Here is a 10,571-nt window from a genome sequence, read left to right on the forward strand (position 1 = left end):
TGGGCTTACACTGATTGCGTATTTTTGTTTTATAAAACGGGTTAGACGTATGGCTCAGAATGGTACTATGGTTAAGCCCAATATGATGTGTGATCATTTTGTTTTATGGGCTTTGGTGCACCTTGGATGTATAGGATTGAGTCCTATTTATTGTGGTACTTTTGGTATGTAGGCCAGGAAACCCAATTAGGGTTTTGGAGCCTTTAATGGGAAGGCTCCTCTATGTTTCCTATATATAGGCTAGGTCCCCCTCTCCTCTCCATATGGTTGATAGCTTGCCCCATTGACGGCTATCTTTTGTGAGGAGCAAGGAAGGGAAGATCCAGCCGCTATTATTCCAGGTGATTGAAGAACGTATTCAATATGTCTTCCGCAGGTATATCCCTTAAACTTGAATACGGTATTATTTGTGATTCTAAATCTTAGCATGTTATAATTTATGACTTACAGGCGTACGCTAAGAAGTTGGAGAGGAGGGAACAGATGGAGGGCTAGGAGAAGCTGGACAATCGCGGGGGAGGACGGGTTGGAAGCGGCAAAGAAGTCATGGGAGACGATGGAGGGGAAGTACTGGTGGCCGGAGTCGCGTTTTGAGCGGCCGATGAGGTGGAAGATGCCGGCGCCGAGGGCAGGAGCGGAAAGAGAGAAGCGACGGCTGAGAGAAGAGAGAAGAGAGAAGGGAGAAGGGAGATTTTAGCCAGAAGGGAAGAAGGGAGCACGGAAACGCAGAAGGCAAGTTAAAAAAAGTTTATATATATATATATATAAATTTTAAAATAAACCCCAAATACAGCAACTCGTCCGAATTTTTCAAGGAATTGTCGAGTGCTAAAAATTTATCTATAGTAAATCACAAAATTCCCACAAATATTCCTAAATCTAATTTTTCGTTCGAATTTATTAATGGCAAGTGAAAAATAGAATAGACTGTTTCTTAAGGAATCTTCTTGGACATACTTGAACAAATATTATATTAAAAATCGATGATTTAAAATGGGTTGGGCCTTAGATTTAGCGTAGGTCCTCTAGCTTATATCAAGTTGAGTGTTAATTTCTGCTATACCGATGAAAAATTTTACAAAATAACATATTTATATTGACTTTTAAACTCTTGTCACAGACACGTTGGAAAAGTCGTATTAAAAATATCAAAGCAATTAAAAACTAAGCTCCTAAAATGAGAGATGCCTTAGTTCAATTAGTGAAAATTAGTGAATCTCCTAAAATAAAGAGTGGAGCTACATGCTTAGCTATATATGAGATTGAAAATTTTGAATTCTTATTTGGCATTAATATTTGGCATGATATATTGTTTGCTGTTAACTCAATTAGTAATAACTTACCATATAAAGACATGCACATTGATGTTGCCATAAATCAATTAAAAGGTCTTCTTTCTATTTGAAAAGTAATTAAAAACTAAGCTCCTAAAATGAGAGACGCCTTAGAATCTTTAGAATTGATTACTTTTTATATATAGCATGGTGAATATTCTAATAATGATGGTCTTAATATGTTTTCAGAGTTAGATTTGGCTTTCCTATTTCTTTTTTTAACAAAATGACCGAATTCCCGGTTCAGCAGGTTGTGGCCTTGCATTTTTGGTTTCTTAAAGGAATCGAGTTCATAGAGACAGTATGTCACGCCCCAAATCCGGATCATGACACGGTCGTGCTATTGCAATCTTGTGCACACAATAACACGAAGCCATTTAAAATTTCATAATAAAAATAAATAGTTTCATTTACTAGTGTCATAACATTATTCATGAAGTTGGAACAGTACAGAGCTTCTAAAATTAATTATTACATAATATTTTCAGTTACCCCAACCCTCAATAACACCAAGCTCCCTGCTCCTAGTAGTCTTATTCATCTGTGAAAAAAAGTAGATAAAAAGGTATGAGCTACACAGCTCAGTAAGTAACCAGGTACTATCTTATTTGATCAAGTACAATTATGCCAATGCAGTGATTAAAAAGCCAATAGTTGTGGTAAAATAAAACATTTTATAGATGATATACACAAATTAGGTCATAAAGCAATGTATGATCCATCCATGAAAGTTTATAACCATGATAATGCAAGTCATATAGAAATATTGCCATTTATCCATACTTTATAAAACATACTCTCAGACGGATGTGCTGCTATGGTTACTATAATCCCATGACAGGGCCTGTTAATCTTAGTCGACTAATTCTGTTATTCGTTACCAACTTTAACCCGTTGGCAGAGGGCCTGTTATTCTTTGGATGCTAGCTCCAGGGTGTCGACTGGCCTCTATTTCTAGAGGTGGTCATAGCTATCTGAGAGTTCATAAATCATATTCTTTTTCTTTCATAAATCATAATCATCATAAATAGGTTGGAAAATGATAAATGACATCATATAATTTAAAATGCATAAACATGTCTCAAATATCATTTTTTATGTAGTCTAACATAATCATAATTTCATAACTCATACACCATCAAATATTCATGAAGAATGCTCTTTAATCAAATTCATGAATCACATGCAATCATATTCTTGATCGTAATTTTTGAGAAAAATATATTATAATCAATACATTTTCATAATTGTATATAAACAGTAATTTAAAAAAACTTTAAGATCAGTGCCAAGGTTACTTACATTGATTCGCTCACGAATCCTTAAGTATAGTTGGGCAACTCCACTGTACCTATTAATATCATATAAAATCAATTATTTGCTATTCTCAACTTTACTATTTATTTTATTTTATTTTATTATATTTTTATTTATTTATTATTATTATTTTATTTCTTTTCTTTTCTTTTCTTTTCTTTTTTCTTTCCTTTCTCTTTTTTTTTCTATTTTCTTTTCTTTTCTTTTCTTTTTCTTTCCTTTTTCCTTCTTTTTCTTTTTCTTTCCTTTTCTTTTCTTCTCTTCCTGTTTCTTCCCGAAGCTTCTCCCTTGCTTTCTTCTTTCTTTTTCTTCTCCTCCTCTTCTCTTCTCCCGACTCTTCCTTCCTCTCTTCTCCATTCTTCTCCCACGAAGGAAGGAGGGCGAGGTCTGCAGGAGCTGAACCATGGCCGGCGGCGTCCATGGCGATCGGCCCTCTCCTTCTTCCCGCGGAGGAGACGCGCACGGGAGAAGAAGAAAAGCCGCGGCGGTTGGCCTTCTCCTTCTTCCCTTTTTCTTCTTCTCTTCTTTTCCTTTCACGATTCATTAGATCTCCCCTCTTTTCCCGCGAAGCAAAGGGGGAAGACCTCCATGCCGGATCGCTTGGGAGGTGATCGGCCGAAGCCGACGAAGCCCGCGACCGGCCAGCAGCGCCCGCAGGACGGCTGTGGCCGAGCCTGCGACCGCTTCCCGCGATGGATCTGCCGTCGAAGACCACAGGTAAAGCCCTTCCCCTTCCCTTCCTCCTCTTCTTCTTCTTCTTCTTCTTCTTCTTCTTCTTTTCTTTTCTTTTCTTTCTTTCTTTTTTGTAATTGATCTATCCTCCCATGTGGATCGGGAGGAGGAAATGCAGGAAAGAAAACGAGGTGGTCAGGGGCTTACCTGACTTCGGGGATGAACTGCGACGCTCCTCTCCGGCGGCATCAACGTGGGTTCAGAAAACCCTATCGCTGAGGAAGAACGTTCGAAGCTTTTATAGCCCCCGAAGAGTTAGAGGCCGCAACGGCCAATAGGCCTGGCCCACTGGTCTAGCTGTATGCGGGCCGGTTAATGAACTGGGCTCTCACATTCTTTCCCCCTTAAAAGAAATTTTGTCCTCGAAATTAACTTACTTGGAGCTTCAAACTTTGAAGGTATGTAACCATCATATCATTCTCGAGCTCCAAAGTAGTCTTGCTCAGAGAGTGCTTACTCACAAAATTTTTGGCAAAATCACGGCATCTCAAAACTTGACCCTTTCTACCTATAACACATAGGAGATGTTTTGATCTCTTCCAAAAGAAGGCTAATCTTTCAACCTTGGATTTCAAATACCATAATTGTTTGCCCAAGAAATTAATTGTTCATGATTAATTCCGGACAGATATCATAATCGCTTAATGCAAATAGGTTAAAGCATTAGCATCAAATACTTTTCATAATCTATAATCCTTTTTCTTCTCTTAACTTTACCCATGAATTAATGATCAACCTTTATCCTAGAAAAACCTCAAACCCTTTCATTTAGATAGATTGACAATGTCATAACTAGGAGTAGGGAATGAATATTAAAGCATTCCAGATCTAAGCCCAACCAAGGAACTGTCAGTCTGCTAACACTAAATTTAAGATTCCCAAGATTCTCCCAAGAATAGTCAACTATAACAGAACCCATTGGTGAAAATTACATAGCTACCTCCAAATTATCCATAGAATCAACAACATTCTTCTCCACTAGAAAACTAACTCAAGTCTTCTAATAATTCTACTTATCAATACAACTTCATCATTAGATTTTATCGAAAGAATAAGGTCCGATACTTCCACATTTGATTCCTTTGGTAAGCGATTTAAATCAAACTTTTCTCTTATAAACAAAAAAAAAAACAACGTTTTAATTCTGAATAAGAACATTAAGTTTCCTTGTCAAAATATCAACTTCTTTCAATTAACCGATCTATCACAAGATTAGATCATAAACAACTCTAATCCACCCTTAATAGATATTCATCAAAGTTGATTGACAACTGCAATTCCTTTCAATCAGATAGAGGGTTGATCTTAATTGAAGAAATTCAAGCTTTAGATTTAGGAGGGAGGAGGTCTATACCAATATATTCCAAATCCAAGATCAAAATTGATGATCCATTAATTCTAGTCAAAAGACGCTAAGAATTTTTTAACACGACATAAAATTGGAGAATCTAAGATAGCACAACGACATCCAAAAATCAGAACATTTTTCTTTCATTTATCAAGAAAAGTTCTACTACACAAGAAAACAAATCAAATCTTTTATTATTAAAACTTTCTGAATCAAAGAAATAATACTTCTGACCAACTTAGATAAATAATTCAGATCATTATGTTTTCGCTGCGCACTCTGATTCAAAACATCAAAATCCTTTAGATTCACTAATAACTTTTGATCAAAATACTACTTGTCTACAAACAGAACTATTAAATACCTCATTTCTCTGCCTTTTGCAATCATTTTGATGAACTTGTTTCTCTTCTTTGATTCCTTCCTTGTTAATAGCAGAAACCCTTTTTTTTAGCTGCTAAGGGATTGAGCATCCTACCACCTTTTTTTTTTTTGATACTTACTAAGTTCATTCATACAGTTTGGAGAAGCAGTTGATGGATATTGATTGAGTTGAGGGCTACACAGGCAGTTCTAAAGTTGTGACTTTTCTCCTTTAATTCATATAAGCCAGTAATGAAAATACCACAATTCTCTTCTTCACTCTCTGTAACTCCATAGAAAAATTGCTTAGCTGGTCAAACTATAATTTATGTGGTTTGTTAACAAAATCATCATAAATATTTCCACCACATGTGTATTTACACTTCAAAATCTTTCCTCCATCTTGATCGAATTTACTTAGCTAGAATTTTTTTTTCCTTAAATAAGTGACAAATGCTTTAAACAAATTTTCCATCTTCAGCAACTTCATCCGTAGAAAATGAGCCTTCTTTCCTAGTAAGAGATGAACTTTCAAGTCATCTTGGAAAATTTTAAGCTCGGAAGGTGTAAACTTCTTGAAATTGTTTCTCAATATCCTAATATGTTATATTAGGTATCCTTAAATTGCATGAACAATAATCTGCCCTATTTTAGCATTGCTAGGTGATTCTGAATTTCACATATCCATTAAAAGAAAGGGATGCATACTTTTATCGTAAGATCTCTATTTAAAAAAAAAAATCTTCTTCTCTTGTGCTCCTTCCACTAGACAATGATATGTGGAATTATTATGCATAACTTTCACCTTCCTCATGAAACAATTTAAACTTGCTTCTCAGTGGTAAACAAAGGTATTTAATAATTGCCCATCAATTAGAGATGAAACAATTTATTTCAAATCTTAGAAACAAAGATCACTAAATACAACTTGTGAAACATCATGTGCTATTGAACATGTTCCCATATCAAACTCTATTGCTGATTCCACTTACATTTCCAATTGAGCCCATATCATCATCATTCTTTTTTTTTTTAATATCCAAGCAAAATTATTTTTTTTTATCCTTGCTTCCGATGCATACTAGATCAAGGTTAATCCTCGAGATAATTGCCATATTTGCATCATTGACTTATCATGTAATCATATTCTAAATCCAATTCGAGCTAAGCCAACTCTAAATTTCCTTGATAATTCCATTCTACAATTTGATATTGATTTCTTTTTTTTTTAGAATATTAATTCTATACTCCGATGAATTAAAAGATTTCAAATTAACTTATTCATAAGCACATTCAACCATCCCAAATCTTTCTTTTTTTTTTGGCTAAACTTATTTAGGCCTCTCATGATATCACATTAGCATTTCATCAATGGTGATACAAAATCCAAAATCAACTCATAGCCTTGACTTATTTTTTTTTTTTGGTCAAAACATCAACTAATATTCATTTAATTGATTTATTGCAGGATCATAAACTACTACACTTTATCCATAGTAGAGCATTTGAGCCTCAAATATTTTTCAAGATTGATAATTATTCTCAAAATTTACTAGATGACTTTCAATCAAAATACCAATTCGCATTGTAATTGGAAAACATCTAATATTTCATATTCCAAGTAAACAAAGGAAAAACTTTAAAGTCTCATCCTCAAATATATTTTCTTTCTATATAACAGTTTCATGCATAATTGTCATACATATTTCATTCTCGAAGAATATAAAATCTTTTCTTGTCCAAGCCTTAAACAACTTATGAATGAACCCTATCTTGCCATCAAAATAATTAACTACAAACTAGAAGTATTATCCACAGTACCCAATATCAAGTTGATCTTCCAAAATCACTTATATACTAATACACAAACAATCACAATGTACTTTAATATTCCATGGCTAGTACTCCACTTAATATTAGTCAAAATCTAATTTAATCATAATTTAAAAATTTGCTACATTTCTATCACAATCACTAGTGATCTTAAACTTTAAGCTCTCATATATTCTTGTCACATTCCCTATTGCTCTTAAACCTTTGTTCTGATTCCAATTTTGTTACAATCCTCAATGATCTTAAACTTCCAACTTAAAGCCACTTGTGCCACAGTCCTTAGTAGTCTTAAACCTTAAGTTCTTGTATCATTCATATCGCAATCCTAAGTGATCTTAAACCTAGCTTCTGATAGTTTAATTGTCATAATCCCAATGATCTTAAACCTAAGCTCTGATACCAATAAATGTCACGCCCCAAATCCGGATCATGACACGGCCGTGCTATTGCAATCTTATGCACACAATAATACGAAGCCATTTAAAATTTCATAATAAAAATAAATAGTTTCATTTACTAGTGTCATAACATTATTCATGAAGTTGGAACAGTACAGAGCTTCTAAAATTAATTATTACATAACATTTTCAGTTACCCCAACCCTGAATAACACCAAGCTCCCTGCTCCTAGTAGTCTTATTCATCTGTAGAAAAAAGTAGATAAAAAGGCATGAACTACACAGCTCAGTAAGTAACCAGGTACTATCTTATTTGATCAAGTACAATTATGCCAATGCAGTGATTAAAAAGCCAACAGTTGTGGTAAAATAAAACATTTTATAGATGATATACACAAATCAGGTCATAAAGCAATGCATGATCCATCCATGAAAGTTCATAACCATGATAATGCAAGTCATATAGAAATATTGCCATTTATCCATACTTTATAAAACATACTCTCAGACGGATGTGCTGCTATGGTCACTATAATCCCGTGACAGTGCCTGTTAATCTTAGTCGACTAATTCTGTTATTCGTTACCAACTTTAACCCGTTAGCAGAGGGCCTGTTATTCTTTGGATGCTAGCTCCAGGGTGTCGACTGGCCTCTATTTCTAGAGGTGGTCATAGCTATCTGAGAGTTCATAAATCATATTCTTTTTCTTTCATAAATCATAATCATCATAAATAGGTTGGAAAATGATAAATGGCATCATATAATTTAAAATGCATAAACATGTCTCAAATATCATTTTTTATGTAGTCTAACATAATCATAATTTCATAACTCATACACCATCAAATATTCATGAAGAATGCTCTTTAATCAAATTCATGAATCACATGCAATCATATACTTGATCGTAATTTTTGAGAAAAATATATCATAATTTTTGAGAAAAAACTTTAAGATCAGTGCCAAGCTTACTTACATTGATTCGCTCACGAATCCTTAAGTACAGTTGGGCAACTCCACTGTACCTATTAATATCATATAAAATCAATTATTTGCTATTCTCAACTTTACTATTTATTTTATTTTATTTTATTATATTTTTATTTATTTATTATTATTATTTTATTTCTTTTCTTTTCTTTTCTTTTCTTTTTTCTTTCCTTTCTCTTTTTTTTCTATTTTCTTTTCTTTTCTTTTCTTTTTCTTTCCTTTTTCCTTCTTTTTCTTTTTCTTTCCTTTTCTTTTCTTCTCTTCCTGTTTCTTCCCGAAGCTTCTCCTTTGCTTTCTTCTTTCTTTTTCTTCTCCTCCTCTTCTCTTCTCCCGACTCTTCCTTCCTCTCTTCTCCATTCTTCTCCCACGAAGGAAGGAGGGCGAGGTCTGCAGGAGCTGAACCATGGCCGGCGGCGTCCATGGCAATCGGCCCTCTCCTTCTTCCCGCGGAGGAGATGCACAGAAGAAAAGCCGCGGCGGTTGGCCTTCTCCTTCTTCCCTTTTTCTTCTTCTCTTCTTTTCCTTTCACGATTCATTAGATCTCCCCTCTTTTCCCGCGAAGCAAAGGGGGAAGACCACCATGCCGGATCGCTTGGGAGGTGATCGGCCGAAGCCGACGAAGCCCGCGACCGGCCAGCAGCGCCCGCAGGACGGCTGTGGCCGAGCCTGCGACCGCTTCCCGCGATAGATCTGCCGTCAAAGACCCCAGGTAAAGCCCTTCCCCTTCCCTTCCTCCTCTTCTTCTTCTTCTTCTTCTTCTTCTTTTCTTTTCTTTTCTTTCTTTTTTTTTGTAATTGATCTGTCCTCCCATGTGGATCGGGAGGAGGAAATGCAGGAAAGAAAACGAGGTGGTCAGGGGCTTACCTGGCTTCGGGGATGAACTGCGATGCTCCTCTCCGGCGGCATCAACGTGGGTTCAGAAAACCCTATCGCTGAGGAAGGACGTTCGAAGTTTTTATAGCCCCCGAAGAGTTAGAGGCCGCAACGGCCAATAGGCCTGGCCCACTGGTCTAGCTGTATGCGGGCCGGTTAATGAACTGGGCTCTCACACAGTAGGTGATCTTTCATGCCACATGAGAGTAGCCATAGGGTCGCCAAGCACTACCGGGTGGGGCATCACCTGTACCTTTTTGACCTATCATATCTAATTGGATAGGAATGAGAAAGTCTTCAAGAATAGGAGGTCACCCCTAAGGACTATTGTGGACAGGGCACGCTGTCAGGCTGCTGAGGTCATTGAGGCTCTTATGGTTGCTTCATCTGAGATGTCTAAGGATAACTAAGACCTCCTTTCTACTACTATAGCACTCAGATTTGTCCTTGTTTCTATAGTGCTACCATAGAGGCGTAAGATGCGATAGAGGAGGGCTTCCTAAGACGGGTGACCTTGCTGGAGTCATCGACCTTATAGAACTGGAGCATGGCCAGCTTGACTTTCCTCTCCAAAGTTGCTGACGTTGTAGAACTAGAACACATGACTAGCTTGACTTTCTGCTCCTACTTTCTCATGGTGGCATCTTTATGCTTTGCGTGCCTTCTTCCATTATTATATTATAAGGATTAGCAATATGAAAGTCATCTTCTCCAAAAGGAAACAAAGCTGAATATTGTATCGCCATGAATGCTAGATGTAGATCATTAATGCAATGCAAACCATTTGACTTGTATTCAATGATAATATCTATTTTAGTATTTGTATTTGAAAGGTGATCAATAATTAGTGCATCAAGCTCTAATGATAGTAGCTATTGTATTGTCTCGCGTTATGCCCTCAATTTACAATAAATCCAATATGAAGATAAACAAAATCATCTTTCTTGAATCGGTCTTTTACTATTCTAAAAAAATTTCCAAGCAGATTATATCTATCAAAAAATTTTAACTGTCCTTCAATAATTGTAGGATCTAACTTATATACCAATACTTCCATCATTTTTTTATTGCTTCAATTCTATTCTAAACCTTATTTTCTATGTCATATATGGAAGGCTAAGCAAAATTTGGGATCAGTCCCAAAATTGAAAGGAGTGATCCAATTCTATGATGACTCTAAACAATAATTTGAAATATGTATGGGCCAAGTTCTACGTTAATATTGCTATCAATGTTTCTCTCATTAATGTAAATGAATAGATGGAATTATAAGATCTTATAGTATCTCGAAATTTGCTGAATGTTGTTCTCCACCATAATTGAGTAGTTCTTCTAGAAGATTTAAAGGTATCGGGAGCTTGATTCTCCCTTCTTGATAGCAA

General features: G+C 35.7%; 1 long non-coding RNA gene across 1 annotated transcript; it reads right to left on the reverse strand.

The window, feature by feature from the left end:
• Window positions 1–6,445: 6,445 nt before the first annotated feature.
• On the reverse strand, window positions 6,446–9,408 carry LOC149751085 (uncharacterized). The gene is made up of 3 exons (XR_016398800.1): window positions 9,181–9,408; window positions 8,303–8,351; window positions 6,446–7,571 (listed from the first exon to the last, which is right to left on the reverse strand). It is a non-coding gene; the product is annotated as an uncharacterized LOC149751085 (long non-coding RNA).
• Window positions 9,409–10,571: the final 1,163 nt, after the last annotated feature.

The sequence above is a fragment of the Phoenix dactylifera genome, chromosome 16 (assembly GCF_051530095.1).
Source record: "Phoenix dactylifera cultivar Ajwa chromosome 16, Ajwa_hap1_PhDact_Kaust_v1.1, whole genome shotgun sequence".
NCBI lineage: Eukaryota > Viridiplantae > Streptophyta > Magnoliopsida > Arecales > Arecaceae > Phoenix > Phoenix dactylifera.